This window comes from Vicugna pacos, chromosome 6 (assembly GCF_048564905.1).
Source record: "Vicugna pacos chromosome 6, VicPac4, whole genome shotgun sequence".
NCBI lineage: Eukaryota > Metazoa > Chordata > Mammalia > Artiodactyla > Camelidae > Vicugna > Vicugna pacos.
The window spans coordinates 43,738,402-43,759,193 of NC_132992.1; the positions used below are offsets into that span (position 1 = coordinate 43,738,402).

Genomic DNA, 20,792 nt, shown 5'->3' on the forward strand with positions numbered 1-20,792 from the left:
TTTATTAAAAATTATTCTTATCTTTCAGGGACTTTATTCTTTATTTTGTGCTTTTACTATTGCATTTCTTGTCCTTAAGTTGCCATATAAGTTATGAATAAGAAGTTTTATTACCAAGCTATCTGGTGAACAAACTATCTCCTTTCTGAGCAGTAGCTTATCTTTTACAATCCATTTACAAGTATCAATTTTTTATTTGTTAACGGATCTTAATATTTAGTATCTAAATGAGCTTTAGGAAGAATTTTTCAAGTCACTATCTCTAGGAGCTTATAGTCTGCCAAAAATATTTCTAGTATTTCAACATGAATCTTACTAGTGTTAATATAATTAATAGAGTAAATAAATAAATTTGAATAGGGTGACAGCTGAAAGATTTATGTTTTATTTAATTGTATTATGCTGTAATTTCTAAAGGAAATAGTCCTAAGGATAGATTTGGAAAAAATCTTTTAAAAAAGTTAATGGTCATACATTACATAGACCTTTCCAAAGTGGTGACTATGCCGAATACACAATTATCATACAGGGATATACTTTTTAATAATCTAATGCTATTTGAATAATAATGCCTTTGCTTATTCTAATAACCAGAAAATTCTTTTTTTTTAAAGATATACACAACCCACTGTTAACAGCAGCAGTATTGATCTTTCAATGAAATCTAAGATTTTTAATGTAAGCATTGGTTAAAGGATGAGACAGATTTGTGGGCCAAATGAAAGCACACATTTTGGGCTTATATTGTTTGTTTTATGAGGGGGAAGTAATTAGGTTTCTTGGTTGATACCCACTTGGAGGAGGTACTGGGGATTGAACCCCTGACCTCTTGGGTGCTGAGCATGTGCTCTACCACTTGAGCTATACTCTTCCCCTTCATTCTAAATTATTTTTTATGGTAGAGCATAAAATTTGACTTTTGGTGATCATTTATATGTATTATTTTTGAAGTAGCATGGAATATATACTAACTAAATTTGCTAACGTGACACTATTTCCCTCCTTTTATATTTGCAATTTTCCCTAATAAATAGAACATATGGATACATATAGGATGATGGGCTAAATTTATACTGACTAATCTATACCCCGAGAGTTACTTAAATTAAAAAGATACTCGCATTTAAAATAAAATTTATCCACGTTAAGTGATTTGTTTCTTGAAGACTATAATTTTGAACATTTAATGTTTTTTTAAAAATTTAGATTAGCCATAAATATGCAGGCATTAGACTTAATAAGAAATTTCATATAAACTGCCTTTCTTTCCTCTTTCATTTTCTTTATTTACTTTCCTTGTCACACATTTTTAACTTCTTACAATTGAACTTCTCCACTGTAGTTCCATTGAAAGACATCCTTTCTTAAATTATAAGTGACCTCTAATGGTTAAATCTGTGAAAATTATCATTCCATATCCTGTCAGTATGCCAGTCAGCCTAACTGGAGCACATTTAGATCTTGCCCCTGCCCTCATGAAAGACTTTCCTGTACTTTTTTGTTTCTGTGTCATCATTTTCCTTTTCTTTGATCGTTATTCTTTAGCTGGTGCCTCTTTTTATACCTATTCCTAAAGAATGTTCCCCTAGCTTATGTGATTAGCCCCTTTTTCTTCTTTCTAAGAAAGCCCCAAACTATTATTTTAGAGCAACTTTAGGTTCATAGCAAAATTGAGTGGAAAGTACAGTTCCCTCATATCCCATGCTCCATACAGTCACATGCCCTCAGCATCCAGCACAAGAGTGATTCATTTGTTACAATCCATAAACCTACATCAGAGTAACCCAAAGTCCACAGTTCACATTGGGGTTCGATCTTAGTGTTGTACATTTGGATTTTGAGAAATATAAATGACAAGTATCTGCCATTGTACTATCATACAGAAGAGTTTCACTCTAAAAATCCTCTGTTTTACCTATTTATTCCTCCTTCCCTTGTAACGCCTGCCAGCTGTTAACCTTTTTACTGTGTCCATAGTTTTGTCTTTTCATTTAGTAGAATGTCATGTAGTTGGAATCATATGGTATGTAGCCTTTTCAGATTGGCTTCTTTCATTTAATGATATGCATTTAAAGTTGATCCGTGTCTTTTGATGTCTTTATAACTAATTTCTTTTTAGTATTGAATAATATTCCATTGTCTGAATGTACCACAGTATATTTGTTCACCCACCTACTGAAGGACATCTTGGTTGCTTCCAAATTTTGGCAATTATAAATGAAGCTACTATAAGCATCCATATGCAGGTTTCTGTGTGGACATAAGTTTTTCAACTCATTTGGGTCATTACCAAGAACTACAATTGCTGAATCTTATGCCAGGAGTCTGTTTAGTTTTGTAAGAAATGCCAAACTGTCTTCCAAAGTGGATGTACCATTTTGCATTCCCGCTAGTAATGAATGACTGTTTCTGTTACTCCATATTCTTGCCAGCATTTGGTGTTTTATTTATTGTAGACTTCTCTCTTCTCATTTTATCCATTTGTACAACATCATCTATCATTTATGTTGTAAAGAATGCTTTGTCTGCCCTTCCACTGAGATATCTTACTGTCCTTAACCCCAACAAATTTGAAACCAGATCCCTAATTTGACTTCCTAAACCCTCTCTTAAACTTCAAAGAATTCAGGACCTGAGTCAAATAATATTGACTGTATAACTTAACATTTATTCTCAGTTATGTTCTCCTTTGTTTGTCTTTACAACTTTATAGAAGCAGGAAAAGTTAAGTACTTTTTGAGCCCTTCTTTTTGCCAGTGAGACATAAGAGGACGTCTATAGCAGGGATGGGAGGAGTGTCTCTGGGAAAGTTTTTTTTCCTGACGTAATGACAAATGCAGCAGACACCAATCCTTCCCTCCTTATTACCTTGAACACTTACTTGCTGTCTGGAACTGCAGCAGCAGTTTTGTACCTATGAAGCAAACGCCAAGAGAAGCTGACCTTAAACATCATTGAGCCCTTCAGCCAGTGAGCCACTTTGAGAACATTAAACACTTATACCCTCACTTGTTTTTCTGGTGACAGAATGCCCTATATTCTAAATCATTCTTAATAGTTTTCTATCATTACTTCCAAATTGATCTGTTAACATCTGTAATTAATGATACTGCCACAGTCCTAGACATGTAGGCTAATAGACCTGACATAATCTTCATGTCCTTTCAACCTCTCACCTACTGCAGCACAATTGAGCATCCAGTTGTGTCAGTTCTGCAATAGTGATTTCTTTCCTCTTTTTCTCTCATTTGTCTTATCATGCCTCTACTCTGTCTCAAGTTCATGACCTAGATGATAATAGTACCCTCCCAAGTAATCTTTTTCTCCTCAGTTTCTCACCTTTCTAATCCGTTGTTACACTTCCATTAGCTTTCATTCTAAAATGCAGGTGACGCTTTTCTACCAAAAAACCTTTGGTCTTACATTTTCAGCAGTGTAAGAAAATAGAGATGTCCTGAATAACTGTCCTGATAAAAACAAGAGAAAAGGATGGCTGTATTTTAATAATAGGAAGGAAGATAAGGAATCTGAAAAGGCCTAAAACAAAGTGGAAATAGGAAAAACAAAAACAAAAAACCAAGGGAAATAAGTGCTTGCATAAAGCCATCTTTCACCCCAAGAACATTTGTCAAATGTTGGTGAATTTCAGCTTCCATTTTAATAGCTACAAGGGTAAGACAGATAGGAGAGAGAGCCCAGAGCCTGTTTAAGCCACAATGTAGTGGGAGATCTTCTCCTGAAGCTGATATCCTAGGTGGCTGCAGCATTAGTGTTTAGGTGAACAAGGGTCAAGCTCTTCATACAAAATACAGGCGAGGGAACTTGGCTTTCTGGAGTGTGAAGTGGGGGGAAAGTCTCTGAAAATTCTTCACCCACAGCCCGCTTTCAGGCAGGTTTAGAACCACACCGGTTACCTGAATTCTTGCTATCTATGTGGTTCTAAAAGCTGAGGATTTAATTTGAGGTGATTCTAAGCTGGAGGGACCCATGAACAACAGACCAAGCAAATTACCTTCACAATAGGCCTCTAATAACTCCAAGAGATAAAGTTTCAAACACCTTGAGCTATCAAAAAAATGCATGAGAAAACTGCACTTCTAGTGTATGTAAAATCATAAGGCAGCAGAATCATACACTTCAACAAATAGTTCAGATATTCTTATCTTGGACCCCAGAACATGACATGTGCTTAATTAATGTCTTAAAAAAGAGATGCTAGAAAGTAAGAGCAAAGAAAATGACTAAAAATTTTATCAAGTAGACTTTGGAAAAAATAGATGGAACTTAGAGAAATTTTTCTTAAATATTAAAATTAAACAGCAAATAGAGTAAACAGCAGATCACACAGAGTTCAAGACACTGATAGTGAACTGGAAGATAGATATAAAGCAAGTATGGAAATGGAAGCCAGAAAGACAAAGAAATGAAAAATACAAGCGATGTTAAAAGCCGCAAAGATAGAGTGAAAAGATCTAAAATAAGTCTATTTGGTGTTCAAGAGGAGATAATATGGGAAATGGGGAAAGGGAAAACAGATACAAAGAAATAATGACTGGAAATCTTCTAGGGTTGTCCAATGACACAAACCTCAGATCTAGTAATACCAAATAAGTTCCAAGTATGATAAATTAGAAGAGACTGCAGAATACCAAAGTTGAAGAATAGCTCTTAAAAACAACTGTTAGAAAAAACGTATTTACAGAGGCACAACAGTTAGACTCACTGACCTCCCGAGGGTAATAATGGAATAATATCTTAAATACACTGAAAGCAACGAGGAGGCTAATTCCTTAAGTATGTAGAGAGAAAATAACTGTCAAGAGCAACAGTACAATAATGATTAGATAAATCGAAAACTTCAGTTGCGTTCTGTTGTCTTTGGAATGTAATCCAAACCCCCTAAATATGGAGTTTAGGACTCCACACAGGTGGCACAGTAGTTTTGGCCTGCTTTTTCTTTTCTTTCTTTCTTTTCTTTTTTTTTTTTTTAGGTGGGAGGATATAGTTTTTGTAAACCCCAACCATCCCCCACTACTTAGTTTCCTAAATGTGTTGTGTTCTTTCATTTCTTCTGATATTCTGTTACGACTTTGTTTTGTTTCTGTCTCTAATATTAGTTGATTGCTTAATATGCCATCTTCTCTATATCGAAAACTTCTTGAACATAAGGGATCATAGCTTTTTCATGTTGCTATTCTCTTAGAATTTAGCATATTGTTGAACTCAAATCAGACTAATTTTTTAAGTCCAAAATCAGTTTTAATCTATCCTAGTTGGAGTCAGCAAATTTATTGATATCTACAAAGTTCAAGAAATAGAGGACATGGAATTATTCTGGTTTAATATTGTCTTCATAATCACTAACTGTGCCCAACTAAAGCTCTCTAGAAGGATCTCTATTTTGTACTAAAGTTTCTTTGCTCATGAATTGGACAGTGCAGTACCAGAATTTCTCATTTTTTACTATTGGCTTAAAAATATTGATGAAAGAGATTTTTGTTTATTCATTTTGCCCTTTGCTGTTTAGAGTTTACTGCAGGATAAAAGACGAGGAGACTGAGTAAATAGCAAGCACTATTCATTGCACTTGATAGTAAATAATAGTGTAGCGTCTTATGATGAAATTCTGTGTCAAGATGAATTACTAGTCTTTATCCTATGTCAGCCTTATTAACATACTGTCTTTGATATGCCCAGATGATACCACCCTCCTTATGTCATTAGGGTATGGTTTTGGATTGTTTTTCTGGTATATAACTCTAGTATTAGATTTTTAATTTTTAAATGTTGAGCTTCCTAACATTTACTAGCTGTGGAGCACTGAGAAAGTTGGGTAGCTTCTCTGAGTATTGGCTCCCACATTTGTATGATAATGAGAGAGGGAGACTGTGTTACAGTTGATAAAATGTGTGGGCAATCTACGACGCTTATTCGTGTTCCATATGGTATGGTGGCAGAAAGAACATTAGTGTAAGTGCCAGACACCTCTTTTCTTGTCCTTGCTCTGCCACAAACAGACTATGTGGTCTTTGTCAACCATTTTATTTTTTCAAAATGAGGAGACTGAGTATCATTCAAAGCCATTTAAACTAGAAAGTGTGATTTTTAAAATTTGTAGTGTTATAGTTTTACTCATTTTTTAAACAGTATATATTTATGATATGATCTGAATTCAGGCCCATATTGATTCTGAATTAAGAGAAAAGCAGTCAATTTCAAGCCCGTATGCTTATAGGTTGGATGACCATATAAATATTTATATTTAAACTAAGACTTTTTAAGAACAAAAGGTACGTGATTAATAATTACACCAGGACAATGGGGTTGTGGCTACAAAGGGATGGCACAGTGGATCCTTGTGGTGACAAAACAGCTCTTTATCTTCATTGTGGTGGTGGTTTCATCGGTCGACATGTGATAGCATTATATAGAACTGCATACATAGACACACACAAGTACATGTAAGGCTAGTGAAGTCTGAATAGCTCTGTGTATTGTGTCACAGTTTCCTGGTTTAGATATTGTAATGCAATTATGCAGGATGTCAGCCATGGGGAGAGGTCAAATAGAGGGTGCATAGGACCTTCCTATATGTCTTTTTAACTGCTGTGAGTTTATAATTATTTCAAAATAAAAAGTTATTTTTAAGAAATGAGTCACTTAAGTTCAGTCCACAGTCAAGGGGAGGGATTACACAAGGATGTGAATACCAGGAGGCAAGGACTGTTGGGGCCATGTTAGGCTGCCTATCAACCTGAATGTATATGAACACCTCAGTTTACTATTCCAAAAACCAGACTCACAGTCTTACCCCCAAAACTTGTTCATTCTGAGACTCTACCTGAAAATAACATCTCTGTCCTATCAGTAGCTTAGTTCAGATCCTTGAAGTTAGTCTTGACTCCTTTCTTTCTCTCACATCCCATGTCCTATTTAAACAAATTCTCTTGGCCCTCCTTTTCGTGCATATCAAGAATTCACCTATCTCTCATCACTTCCACTACCACTTCTGTCTTTCAAGCTGCCATCATTTTTGCCTGAATTATTACAAAAGCCTCCTAGTGGTCTCTTGTGTCCATCCTTGCCTTCCCGTGTTCCTAACACATCCTCCAGAATGATCCCATTAAAATATACATTACATTACATTACTCTTCTAATAAGAACCTCACAGTGGCCTGCCATTTCACTCAGAGGATAAACCTACGAGACCTCTTGATCTAACCCCTCTGTTTACTCCTTGGCATCACGTTTCACTTTAGTCACACTCCTCTCTCGCTGTTTCTCAAACACACCAGGTGTGCTTGCATCTAGAGGCCTTTGTACTTCCTGTTCTGACTTCCGAGGATCACTCTTCCCCCAAATATTCACACAGCCCATTTTCTTATCTCCTTCGAGTCTATTCAAATGCCACCTCCTCAGTGAGGCCTTCCCTGATTAACCTGTTGTAAGTCTCAACCCACACCTTTACAAGCGTCTCGATCCCCTTCCCTGCTTTTTCTCCAAAATATGTATCATCTAAGAAAGTACAGTTGACTCTTGAACAACATGGGTTGGGCCTGTGCAGGTCTTTTTCAGTAAATCTGTGCTGTGGTACTATGTGATCCACGATTGGCTGACCCTGTGGATGCAGAATCACACATACAGAGGGCCCACTGTAAAGTGATACGTGGAGTGTCAGTTGTGTGAAGGGTGGGCTCTCCTAAACCCCTGCGTTCAAGGGTCACCTGTGTATGTTTTACTTATTTACTATATTTATTGTCTCTTTTTCTGATAGGAATAAGTGCTCTATGAGGTCAGGGATTTTTGTTTACTTTGTATACCTCTGTATCTACTGATGATATTAAAAATATTTGACAATCAGTAAGTTACAGACATGACTAATCATAACAGATGCCAGATGTTAACAATTTATATAGCTATACTTCTGCTTATCAGCTAAAGCTAGCTCTAGCTGTATCTCCTATAAATACACGCAGCAGCTATTGAATAAATATCTTTTGAGTGAGTTAATACCATATATGCAATTTAGTATCCTGCTTTCCCTGCTTAGTACTTCATAAGCATCCTTCAGTACATTAACTCTATAAATATTACTTTAATATATTACGTAATTTGCAGTGCACAAATGTACCGTAATTTTCTTAAATCTTTTCTTAATGTTGAGTATTTAGGTTGCTTGCAGTTTTACATTCTTAAAAATCCTTCTGTGAAGAAATTACTATGTAAATATTTAACAATATTTAGCAAACAAAAATGATAATTTTTCAAGTTTTTATTTTTAATAAATACATATTTTTAGAAATAAATGATTCTGTAAGGGTTGTAATAAAAATATTTCAGTTGACTTCTTCATCTTACCTCTTCTGATTTCTGCTCCAGAGAAGAAATCACTTTCAACCCTTTTAACATTTTATTCTGTATCCATTCTATATTTCCAAATGAAAAGCTTATATATACTGTTTCTTGAAATTTCACTTTTAGTTATTATTGACTTCCTACTATGAAGATGAGAGTTCAGCTTTCTTATCTTTTTCTTAGATCAGTGTTTAGCATTTGCATTATTATTATAATATTCATAGGTGACCACGTAGTGAAGTCAACAAGCATATGTTGTTTTATTGTGCTTTGCTTTACTGCATTTTGCTTTTTTTTTTTTTTTTTTAGCAGATTGAAGGTTGTGTCAATCCTGTGTTGTCAGATGATGGTAACATTTTTAGCAATAAAGTATTTTTTAATTAAAGTATGTACTTTGTTTTTTTAGACATAATTTTATTACACACTTAATAGACTACAGCATAATGTAAATGTAACTTTTATATGCACTGGGAAACCAAAAAATTGATGTGACTTGTTTTATTGCAATATTCGCTTTATTGTGGTGGTCTGGAACTGAACCCACATTATCTCTGAGGTATGCTTATATTATTAAGCAGTAAAAAGGAACAGCTTATTGATATATACAGCAACTTGGAAGGGTCTCAAGGGCATTATGCTAAATGAGAAAAGTCAATCTCAAAGTGTTATAATTATATGATCCTACTTATGTAACAGTCCCAAAGTGGCAAAGTCATTGTGATAGAAAACAGATACGTGGTTTCTAGGAGTTATGTTGGGGAGCAGGGTATTATTCTTAAAAGGTAACAATTTCTTTCTAGTGATAATAGTTCTGATTTATAATATTAAAATGTCATAGAATTATATGCCAAAAAAGTAATGGAGGGAAGATGTAAAAACAGATGAAATTCATATACAGTTTATATCCAACTTAATAGAATTGTACCAATGTCAGTTTCCTGGTTTTGATAATATACTATGGTACATATATGATATTCTTTGGGAGAAGTTGGATGAAGTCTACACAGGAATTCTCTATACTCTTTGCAAATTTTTGTGGATCTTGAATTATTTAAAATTAAGGTATTATTTAAAAATTTTACATGTTCACCATAGCCAGTGAAAAAAGTGCTAAAATATATAAAGAAAATTTTAACAATCCTTTCTTACAGTTTTCGAACTGCCAAATTAACCTTGACTAGGCATTACAATAGATATTCTATTTTATCTGTCTTACCTAATTTCACTGGGAATGAATTCTATGTTACACCAATTAATTTTGACAGTTACCATGGGATTTTATATTTCCCTTCATAATGTAAAGTCTCATTGGATAGTTTCAGTACATGGATCATCTCTGAGTCTGGTTTTGTGATTGCTTTGTCTTTTGACATTTTTGTTGCTTGTTTTGCTTTTGCTTTTCGTGTGTCTCATGATTTTTTTTTACTTGAATCATGGACATTGTGGGTAGAACGGTGCTGCTTCTATCAGTCCAGTAGTGAGAACATTGACTTGATCCACTCTGGAGTTGATCTAGATTTGGGTTTTGTTGTTGTTGTGGTTACTGTTAGTGCATCATAAGTTTCAAATTGCTCTAGTAGTGGGTTGCTGTTGACTTATGCTCAGGATGGAAACTCAGGTGCTGGAAGGTTTTTTTCAGTGTTGATAGTTCACCCTTCGTTTTCGGTTAATCCTGTATGCTTGCATCTCAAGGGCGTCTCACTGTACGCTCTTGGTCTTCTCCTAGCATTAGGATTTTTATCGTCTCGTATTGGGGGACTACAAGTTTTCTGCTTCAGTCTTAGACAGTCCCTTTGTGCTGAGACTTTGGAGTGGGACTTCCTCAGAATTCCTTTCATGGCAGCCAGACTATGACCTGTATCTGTGGCAGGTATTGTATAAGAGAGACTATCATGCCCCTCTTCCAGTAGAAGCTGTCTAATGGAATTGGTATAGGATCCTGGGCCCAGTTCTGTTTCTTGCCATTCTCTGCCCCTGGGGGTAGGAGTTCTTTCTTATGCCATTCCCAGGCAGGATTTCTTTTTTGGGTGGGGAGAGGGGGTTCTGTGCCCTAGCTATGTATGACTTTTACTCTATTCACAGAAGGATCTGGGTCCAGGGAAATAGGGATGGGGGGGTAGGTGGTTCGCTGATTTCTATAGCAGCAGCCAGTCCCCTGCCCCACATCCCCTGCATGCATGCATCCCTGAGGGAAGCTGTCTCTAGTTCTACCCTTCCCTTGATATTTCTCCCCCAGCCTCTGGTAGGGATTTGTGGGTGAAGGTCTTCCAGTAGGTGCAGACCCTGTCATGTCAGTGGTTTCTGAAGGTTTTGTGTGGTGGCTGACCCTTCTTCCCATGCTCTTCCCAGGTGAGCTAGTCCGTGTATCCCTTTTGCCTTGGAGTCTTGTCTCTCCTGGAAAGTTAAGACAGTTTGGTTGCCTTCTGAGCTTAGCTGTCTAATGACTTCAAAAAAAGTTACAACTTTGTGCTTTATTCAGCTTTTCTTATTGTTAATGTGGAGTGACAACTTGTTCCAGATTTCTGCAACCTAGGCATAAGCATTACATCCACTATTGGATTTTGATGAATATTGTTTTATCATATTTAAGTAGTTTCTTTCTAGAATTTTTTAAAGTTTTTATTAGTGGATATAACAAATTTTATTGAGTTCTCAATGTTGAACAGTCCCTTGAATAAACTGTTTGGATTTGTTTTGTCATCAGTTTCCTAAGAATTTTCAGAATTATAATAGTCTGCCCTCGTACATACTTCCTGAGTGCCAGGCATTGTTACTAATGCTTTTACATATAGTACTAAAGTACTTAGACCTCAGAGTGACCCTGTGGAGAGTAGGTGGTACATCTGTCTATAATTTTATAGGTTAACAAACTGAGGAACATGTGTTAACTAACTTGACCAGTGTTATAAGTAGTAATTACTGGTAGTCCTCAGATCTAAACCAAGGCAGTGGGTCTCCGAAGTTCACACTCGCCAATGTAAATGAAAATTAACTAGTTTTTCTTTTTTTTCCCTGCATCCTGCAAGATTTGTTTTGTTTTGTTTTTAGTATCTGAAGTATTTCTCTAATTAATAGTGTTCATATGTTCAAGGGAGGTGTGTGTGTGAATATAAGTAAATAGATGTATTTGTTCATGCTTTTTCCGCATTTTTTCTATTGAAGTATATAGTCAGTTTACAGTGTTATGTTAATTTCTGGTGTACAGCTAATTGCCTTTTCAGTTGTTTCAATATGTTTATCTAGTTTTTCTGTTTTTTAGGTCATTGTTCATCTTTTTTTTTCACTAGTTTGTTTCTATTTTTATTCTTTGTATGATCCAGGGTAGTTTAGAGAATATAATTTAAATTTCTATATAAAATGTATTAATGTTTTCCTTCTCACCATGTAAATAATCCACTTTAAAAGGTTTTGTTAATTAAATAAATAAATTAGTCTCTGTTCACAGAGCATAAGGCTCAATATATATTCAGTTGAACTCAGTTCTCACATTATTCAAACGTCTTTATTTAAGCTCCCATTATAATTGCATTTTTATAATTTTGTCATATTTGGAATTTCTTGCTTTATACATTTGTCTGTTCCATTCTTTGTTATATAGATGTTTATGACTATTGTATCTTCTAGGCTATACACATACATATCCTCATTGTATAATATTCCTCTTCAGACTGCTTACAGCTTCATACCCTTACGTCTGCTTTTCCTGACATATGTATTAATGCTGCTGTCTTGGTTCATTCAGACTGCTGTAACAAAATATCACAGACTGCACGCCTTATAAATAGCAGAAATTTATTTCTCACAGGTCTGGAGTCTGGAAAGTCCCAGATGAAGGCACCAGTATGATAATGATCTAGTAAGGGCCCTCTCCCTGATCCATAGCCAGCGCCTTCTCACTGGGTCATCACATGCTAGAAGAAGCAGGGGATCTCTATGGAGTCTCTTTTATAAGAACGTCAGTATCACAAGCCTCCAGCTTCATGACCTAATAAGCACCTCCCATCCCAGAGGCCATACTTCCCAATACCATCTTTGGGGTAGGACTACAACATAGAAATTTTGGAGTAACACAAACATTTAGACTGCTTTTTCTTTCTTTTTTTTTTTCTTCCTTTGTTTTGTTTTTACATTTACCTAGTATAACGGTGCTGTTCACCAGTAATTTTGCTACTCAGTTTATTCATCCTTCACTTGATTTTTATAACCCTTGTTCTCCCATAAGAAGCCAACTTTCTTTCATCCTCAGATGTGGTTTGGTTGGAGATGGTACCACGGTGGCCACAGGTCTAACAGATCAGAATGTCAAGAATGTCAGATTCCCTTGGCCACAGCAATTGCTTCAGAAACGGACACATGTACCACCTGAAGCCAATGAGTCAAGACCTTTTTTCTCTCTATTGTTATGAATTTGAACAAAAGTAGAGTAACTTAACCAAATGTGTCATAGAGATCTTTCTGCACCTATAAATACGGATCTGCATCATCCCTTTGCTGGCTCTGTAGGTCCCTGTGCTTGATACTTAACATGTAATTTTCTCAGTCTTCTATTTTAGAACATTTTGATGCCAGCTGTTCAATATTATAAGCAAAATTTTGATAAATACTCTTGTGTGTACACCTCTCTGTTAGGGCATAAGTGACCACACAGTGGGAAGTACAGTGGCAGGAAATCAGTTGAGAATAGAAAGAATGATACCAGATGTTGTGCAGGTTGTAGTTCATATCATTGAAGTGTATGAGGGTATTGAGAGGTCAGATTTAGAAGAAAAGAAAACAATAGTGAATTCCAGCATTTCACTATTGGTGCACAAAAATAAGCGGTTCACAAAGAAGGCTGAAAAGAAATAGAAAGATAGGATAATTACCAAGAGATTGTGTTTTCATAAATTCAGACTAGAATAAAATGCTGTGATGGGAACAGTTCGCAGTGTTGAATGCTACCAAGAAGTAAAACCACAAGTGCCCATTTGATCTGGCAGTTAGAAAGGTGATAGTAGCTTTGTTGTTGCCATTTAACAGTGGTTTCAGTGGTAGCCTTGAATCTAGTAAATTGCAGAGTAAATGGAAAGTTTAAAAGTGAAAAAAAGTTGATTATTCTTTGAGGAACTTATTTATTAAGTAAATATGCAAAGGTTAGAGTGTAATGCGAGTGTAACCTGGAGGAAGACTTCAGGAATAGAGAGAATAATAGCAAACATACCTCAACCATTCTCTTTTTATAAGAAATCTAACATGTGCCTGTGTAACACAAAGCTAGCTAGGAACAACCTGTATGGTCTGGGTCAAAAAGTTGGTAGGCCAAATAATAATTTAATAATTTTTGAATTGGGAAATTGAGAGGGAATGAGCCAGTCAGCTTTTGAATGCTGAGTGCAGTGATCCCAAGGTAGGCTTAGGGCACAGCAGACGACTGTAGGCTGTGTGCATTCTGAAGTTACAAAGCAGCCATTTGGAAAAGTTGGAGCCAATATATTAAAAAACACAAAATTCTGAACAAGAGAGATGGAGAGAGATTCTATCCTGGTTCCTAACAGCAGTCTGTCCCCATGCCAGGCATTGTTTTCCACACAATACATTTTTTCTTTGTTTATAACAAGCAAGACTCTCAGCTAGGCCAGGTTTACTGTCTTTGCATACCAAGTGGGGAATTGCTATGACAGCATTCATTATAGGCTCTCTGAAATGAACAGTGACACCGAAGGGTGGCTCTGTGGATTAGTGCACCAGGTATAGCCAAATCATCAAAGCCAGTGTAAGTTCATCAAGTACATCAAGACACAATAAAACTGATGAGATTCAGATGAAACAGCTGTGAACTATGACCTTTTACACAGAAGGAACACGGAATTACTGTGGGAAACTTCTGTGGAGATTATCAGTGGCAAACCACAAATTTAATACTTGTGAGTACTTAAATCTAATTGCTCTTTAACATTGGTTCCGAATGTTTTTCTAATTTTGACTTTCATAGGACTATTTTAGGAATTTGAGACATTATTTTGATAAATAATGATAGAAATATAAAATTACACTGCATGCTTCCCTACTGTCTTACACATTTTGTAATATGCTAAAAAAAATAATCAAAATGAATACTTGAACTAAGACGTACACTTTCAACAGGAGACTGAATTCTAAGCGCACCAGGCAGATTCCTCACTATGAACTGGCTTTAGGTAGCTCCTGGAGTCTTTATCCAGTCTTTGTATCACCTGGTCTTTGGACCTAGTAACTCCTCTGACTGAACTGCCTTACATTACTTACTGTCCTACTTCCTTTGCCCAGCTAATACCTACTCAACCTGTATTCAGTTTGGCCGCAGTCCTCTTGTCTCTGGCCAAAGTGGAGAGGGATTTGAGTGGTAGAGTGAAATTGTTTCAATAGCAAAATGAGTACTGATCTGAAAGGAAAGGAATATTCTCAGCACTCCCAGGACTTCCTCCCAGGCCTTTCCTAAATCTGCCCACATCAACAGGCCTACTTTCCCCCTTGTCTTTTGCTCTCACCTCATTATCTCCTCTCTTTTTCCCTGACCTATTTGGTTTTTGATCTTACAGTGGCCTAGAAGAAGTAGAAGAGCAGATGTCTTTGGTACATGGTTGGAAACAAACCCTGGGAACCTTTAAAAACAATAAAGGTCCACTTGATTGGTTGTTAGGTAACGAGCATGGGTTAATGGTTCTTAGCAGAGGCATGCATCAGAATCATGAAAAGAATATTTACAAAATAGTAACTCTGGGCCTGACCTAAAGCATACTGAATTGAAATATCTCACACTGAATTTGAAAAGTTACCGACAGACTTGGTGTTTGGAAGTAAAATAGAGACAGTATATTTCTCAGCCTTCTTTTAGACTGATGGGTTTTTTGTTTCTGAAAATAATAACATTTGTTTTCTACCAGTTGTGCCTTTCAATTTTAGTTTTGTTTAATTTTCTAATTGATTTCAGTTTGGGGCTGATATAAGTATTTTTGTGGCATTTTCAGTTTTATGTCTTTTTTAAAGTGCTTTCTTGGTATTTTAGGGGTAAGGTGGATGAGGCTACATAGATTTGCTGCCCAAAGGAAAATTTTCTCTTTCATTTTTAGCATTTCCAGCAACCAAATTCTACATAAGGTTGTACCTCATAGTGATTTGTGATAAATAGCATGTTAAATTCTCTTGTTAATTGCAGTGTAGTAATACTGTGAAAAGTGTAGTGCAAAATCCAGATGGTTATTTAAAACACTATGAAATTTAATTTGATAGATTTTTAAAAATTACATTTCTGAACTAAAAATGTATATAAAAAGCCTTCAGATTATCAAATATAATTAATTTACTTTGACTACTAAGTAAAAATGTCTCTGGGACATGATAGAAAGCAGTTAAGTCCTTCATTAGATTATGTAAAATTCTCAGTTAAAGTAACTACATTTAACAGTGTAGTTTTCTGTACCAAGCAAATCCTTATTGTAGTAGCATATTTGATTTCAGTGGTTTTTAGACACATAGTTCTTAGTAATGCATCTATAGACCTTTGGCATGTACACTTGTTAAGAAAAAAGTAACATTCACAAATTGACATAGCTATAGTATGTCTGCTATATCAAAATGACTTTATTGTGTTGTTCAGTGTTGGTTACTTTTTCTGTTATGTTGATGCATTAAAACAGATATTAAATTTTATCATTAATTCAGCACCTGGTCTCTCATCAAATCCCCTTAATTACAAATTGACTCCAAGGATTAGACAGCATGGATTTTAATTTTAACTGAAACAAAAAAAGGCATCTTGAAAAATCACTCTTACCTAGTGACTCATAGACACATTTAAAAAGATCCTATAATTTATTGCTCAATATTTAAAGTTCACAGCAATACAAAATGCACCACCAACACTTTATTCTCTTATGTTTACGTTAAATATATATTTAAAAATATATTTCATAATCTTAAAAAAAACTCTTCAGTATTTTTAGATAACTAGCAGCCTCAGGAGTTTTGATAACTTGTAACCCTTTCTTTAGAAACTGTTAACTTTGAATCTTGTACAACCATAACTGTATCTGCATGACATTTATATTATCATGTATTTCTGCTTTCTTAAATAATTTCACAAAGTCATACAGTGTAGTTTTATATATTCCATTGAAGTCTTTTCTATATAATCCAATATTCTGTTTATGGTATTATTTATAGTTGATGACTATTTTGTTAAATCTTCACTTCCTTTTGATACTTGCTATTTTAAGTCCAGAATCATTTTTGTGCATTTTCCTCTGAAGATACACAAACTTTTCTGTCCTTCTTTCTAAAAGTGTTGAATTTAAAACTGAATTCTATTACATAATTACTTATTTTAAATAGTAGAATGACTACTCATTTTTACTAGAATAAGAAGATAATGAAATGAAGTTATGATCACAGTGATCAAAAAGTACATTTGTCCCCTGTGTTTTGGCTCCATTATATGGTGATCAGCTTTTAACTCAGAGTTGCCTCTTAAAAAATTCACTTATTATTCTGAATAGTTTCTGGAATCTAACTTGTGTTAATAGTCACTTATTTTGATTTTTATATAGATCTATGAGTTTTTAGGTTATCACTTTACATTTAGAAAGACCAAGAAATAATTACTAATAAACTCTAAGTATTAAGGTAGACCATTTTTTAAAAAGTAAATTCAGTTGTGTCAGTTACCATCACCTTTTCAGAGGTTATAAAATATAAGTGATTGTGCTGTTTCCAATTAAGTGGATATTGTATATCATATTTTTGTAAATTTGATTTTTAAATAGTATTCCATTGGGGGCTTTTGCACTGTTGCTGTTGAACTGGATTTTTATATGCTGACAGATACTTAGCGTCTAAATGAGCTCCACTCATCATGGCAGAGGGAAAAATAAATTGCCTAGAAACGGATTGTTTACGTAATATTAGATGGTAATATAAACCAACAAAAGCAAGGAAATTAACTTCTAAGGCTGACACACTGCCCTTTCCTTGCTCTTTTGTGCCTGTAGGTATCACACATGTGTTTTAATACCAAAGTACAGTGGACTCGGTTAAGAACTGTCAAACATAATTCTAAATTTCTTTACTTTGTTGGTGTATGTCACAACTTAAAATTATTATTTTGTTTCTTCTTGCTATCTAATGTCCTTCACATGTGAGATGAAGCAGTGCATGGGTGGATCTGAACAAGATGGGAAAGTTTATTTGCTTTTCTCTCATTTACAGTTGATTGCCTCTGGTTAGCCAGTAACATGCACCTCTGGTATTAGTTCTTTAAATTTTGAGAAAATATAATTCAAGAGAAAAATTATTAAATATTTGAAGAAAGTTTTGAAAAAACTGTAAATACTGATATAAAAATGTTATTCAATCTTAATTTTTATTCTTGTTGATTACTTGTTGTTTTATCTTTTCTTGTCATCTTGAAAGGCAGATACCTCTCTTTATTAAAAAAAAACTTAGGGCAGTGAGACACCACTGGTGTTTTATTATGAATAATCAAAAGTACAAGTATGATTTCACAGAGCAGTTCTTAGATGAATTGCACAAAGGAATTATATGTGGAATTCTGACGGTAGGAGTAAACCTCTCTAAATAACCTCCAAGATTTGAGTACTGATAGAAACTCGGCCATTCTTTTAACAGCACTTGTTTCCTGATGAGTATGGTAAAATGTGAATAATTCATTCACTTGGTTTTTATATTCAGTAGTTAGATAGTAGTTCATCAATTGTTAATGAGTCTTATCCTTATTTTGGGGGGCTGTTTTATACAATTATGAGGGAGCTGTTTTATACTAAAGATATTTCAGTATTAGAAAATTGATTTCATGTATAAATATGAGTTCCTTGTTTGTAGCAGTTTGGAAATTATTTTGCTTTCTACTTTTCTCTGGGAACAATTTCTACCCCTATTTAGATATCCATTAAGACAGTTTTTAAAAAGAGAATTAAATACTTTCAAGCTTTGAATTTTTCTTAGTCTAAATCTTTCCTCATATGGTACCCAAAGGTACTTGAGTACTTTTTTTTTTAAGATTCTTACTTATTTCTGATTTGTGTGTTAAACCTTACAGAAAGTCAGATACTTTCTGTAAAAATTATACAACAGAACATACTATCTAAATGTGGTCAAAGAAAAGATTTTGCTCTCCAAAACTAAAGTAGTGTAAAACATGGTGAAAGAGAAGGGGTGTAAAGTTGGGGATGATAGTAATTCTTTACAAAATTCTACTTTTATTTTATGCAGTTAATATTTAATTGGCTACATTTTAAAAAGTGAAAAAATAATCTATTTGCTAGAGATTTGCAAAACAATACTTTAAGCTCTTACTTATTTTGAGGTGTTGAAAGGTGAAACATTTGACATTTTCTTTTCTGGCATTGCTTTAAAAAACAGAGGGCGGGAAAGAGGCGTTGCCACATCAGAGTTAAGGGTGTTTGTGGTTGTCCGTGACAGCAGCTCTAGTTTTAAAACACCTGTGTTTACTTTCCAGCTTTTCACAATCTGCCTGAAAGTGGCCTAAGAATGGCACAGGCCTTCTTGATTACTGGGGGTTTTATAATACAGAGAAAGAACTAAATTCTATACTTTGGTTTTCTGTTGCAAGCATTTACTTCTCTTGTTTTATACATTTTATCTCTTCCTATACTTAATGTGTGCATCAGATAATGCATGATTTATATAATCTATAGATTATAATATGACAAAGCCATTTGTTTTTGTAGCTATGTTTTGCTTTTTATTCACTGATCAGAAAAAGCTGGTGAAAAACTGTTAAGTATGTTCCACAGATGTATTTTCATTCAGAATTTTAAAACTTCCTGAAAAAATGAAAGTAAAAATTCAGTACCTTTTTGAAGAGAAATGAATGTTGCCTAACATGCATTACATTATTTTATTAATTTATTATCCTTAGTGATTTGGATGTAAGTTGATGTTTCAACTTACCTATCATTACTTATCTGGTCATTGTTTCCAATTTAAGGACATGTACCTTTTAAATAATTATTTTGTACATTTCTTATTATATAGCATTCACATAACACTGACATATTGTATAGACTATTATTCTCAAAATTGAGGTATGCCTAGCTATGACAGTTTAGTTTAACAAAATTTAGTTTTTACCGATTTCATTTTTAGCATTTTTTTTTGTTTTCAGACCTCTTAATTACAGAAGTCAGATGTCATATACACTATGGTGCATTCCTGTTATATTCAAATTCTTAATTATAGTAGCAAGACATTTCCATGAGATTACAGTTCATGTCAAGCCTAGTTGATGTGTAAAAGGAATAATTCTGCCTTTTAATGAGAGATTAGTGTTCTTTATTTCTCCATATGACTAGTTTTTAACATTTTATGTATTTAATCTCTTTTGAGAAGCCAATGCCAGTTTTGAATCTCTTTCCTAGAAAAACACACATGCACAGAAATTTGCATATAGTTTCAAGGAATTTATTCCCTTCCCAAGTCCATTTTGTGCCCCAGGTTAAGAACTCTATTCTAGGTCTTATTTTCTTTAAACAATTGTTAATTCTTTGAATAGTAGTTTAGACAGTTGTTAACCTAGTATGTCACAGAGAATCACTCAGTCAAATAAAGTATTAAGAGCATATTAGTACAGATCACCATGTTAGGAACTGAAAAACAAAGCAGTAATTGATTTTACCAGCTTTAAATATAAATAGTCTTTTAACAATGTACTTCAAATCCTGTAATGGCTACTTATTATGTCAGTGTCCTAATCCCAGTAGATTTGAAGTAAAAATGATAATTCCCTCATTTTTCTAGAAGCAGTTAACAATATACCTGTTATATTATTGAAAAGTAAAGTCAGCTAATATTATTACATTAAAGTTGCAAAAAATGATGTTCTGCTTCAAAAACTGAATCATTTTGCTGTAGGCATCCATCTAGGTAGATAATGCTCAGCTTCAGATAGTATCCTAAAGGAATGATATATAGTAATAATGTGTATCACCTGCAAGATAATGAAAATTTAAGGAAAATAACTAATAATTGAGCTGTTAAAAAATAAAAATAAAGAAAAAATAATTTAAAATACTTGAAACAGAGGAAAAGCAGTAAAGTTATTTTAAGTAGCATAAGTCATATGACAAAAAGCTAAAATATTTTAATAAGGATTTATAATAAAATGTTTAATAAGGATTTATATTGTATATGGTTTAACATGGAACAGAAAAAACTGTTCTGGTCAGATGAAACTGCTGATAAAAAGAATAATTTTATTTAAAATCTTCCATTTTCATTATTTTCTGTGACTACTAATGAGGAAGTATAAGAGAGAAATGATTCTTTCAGTGCTTTTAGTGTATTTGTTTCCAGAAACTCTTAAATTGCTTAACTTAAATCATGAAACTTGATACAGGATTTCCAGTAGGTGTGTCAGTTTTGTCCTGGTGGCAGTTCTCATT

General features: G+C 34.3%; 1 protein-coding gene across 6 annotated transcripts in view; it reads left to right on the forward strand.

Moving 5' to 3' along the window:
• The window catches only part of MIPOL1 (mirror-image polydactyly 1), a 250,717-nt gene that overhangs the window by 118,174 nt on the left and 111,751 nt on the right, over positions 1-20,792 (forward strand). The window lies entirely within an intron of this gene.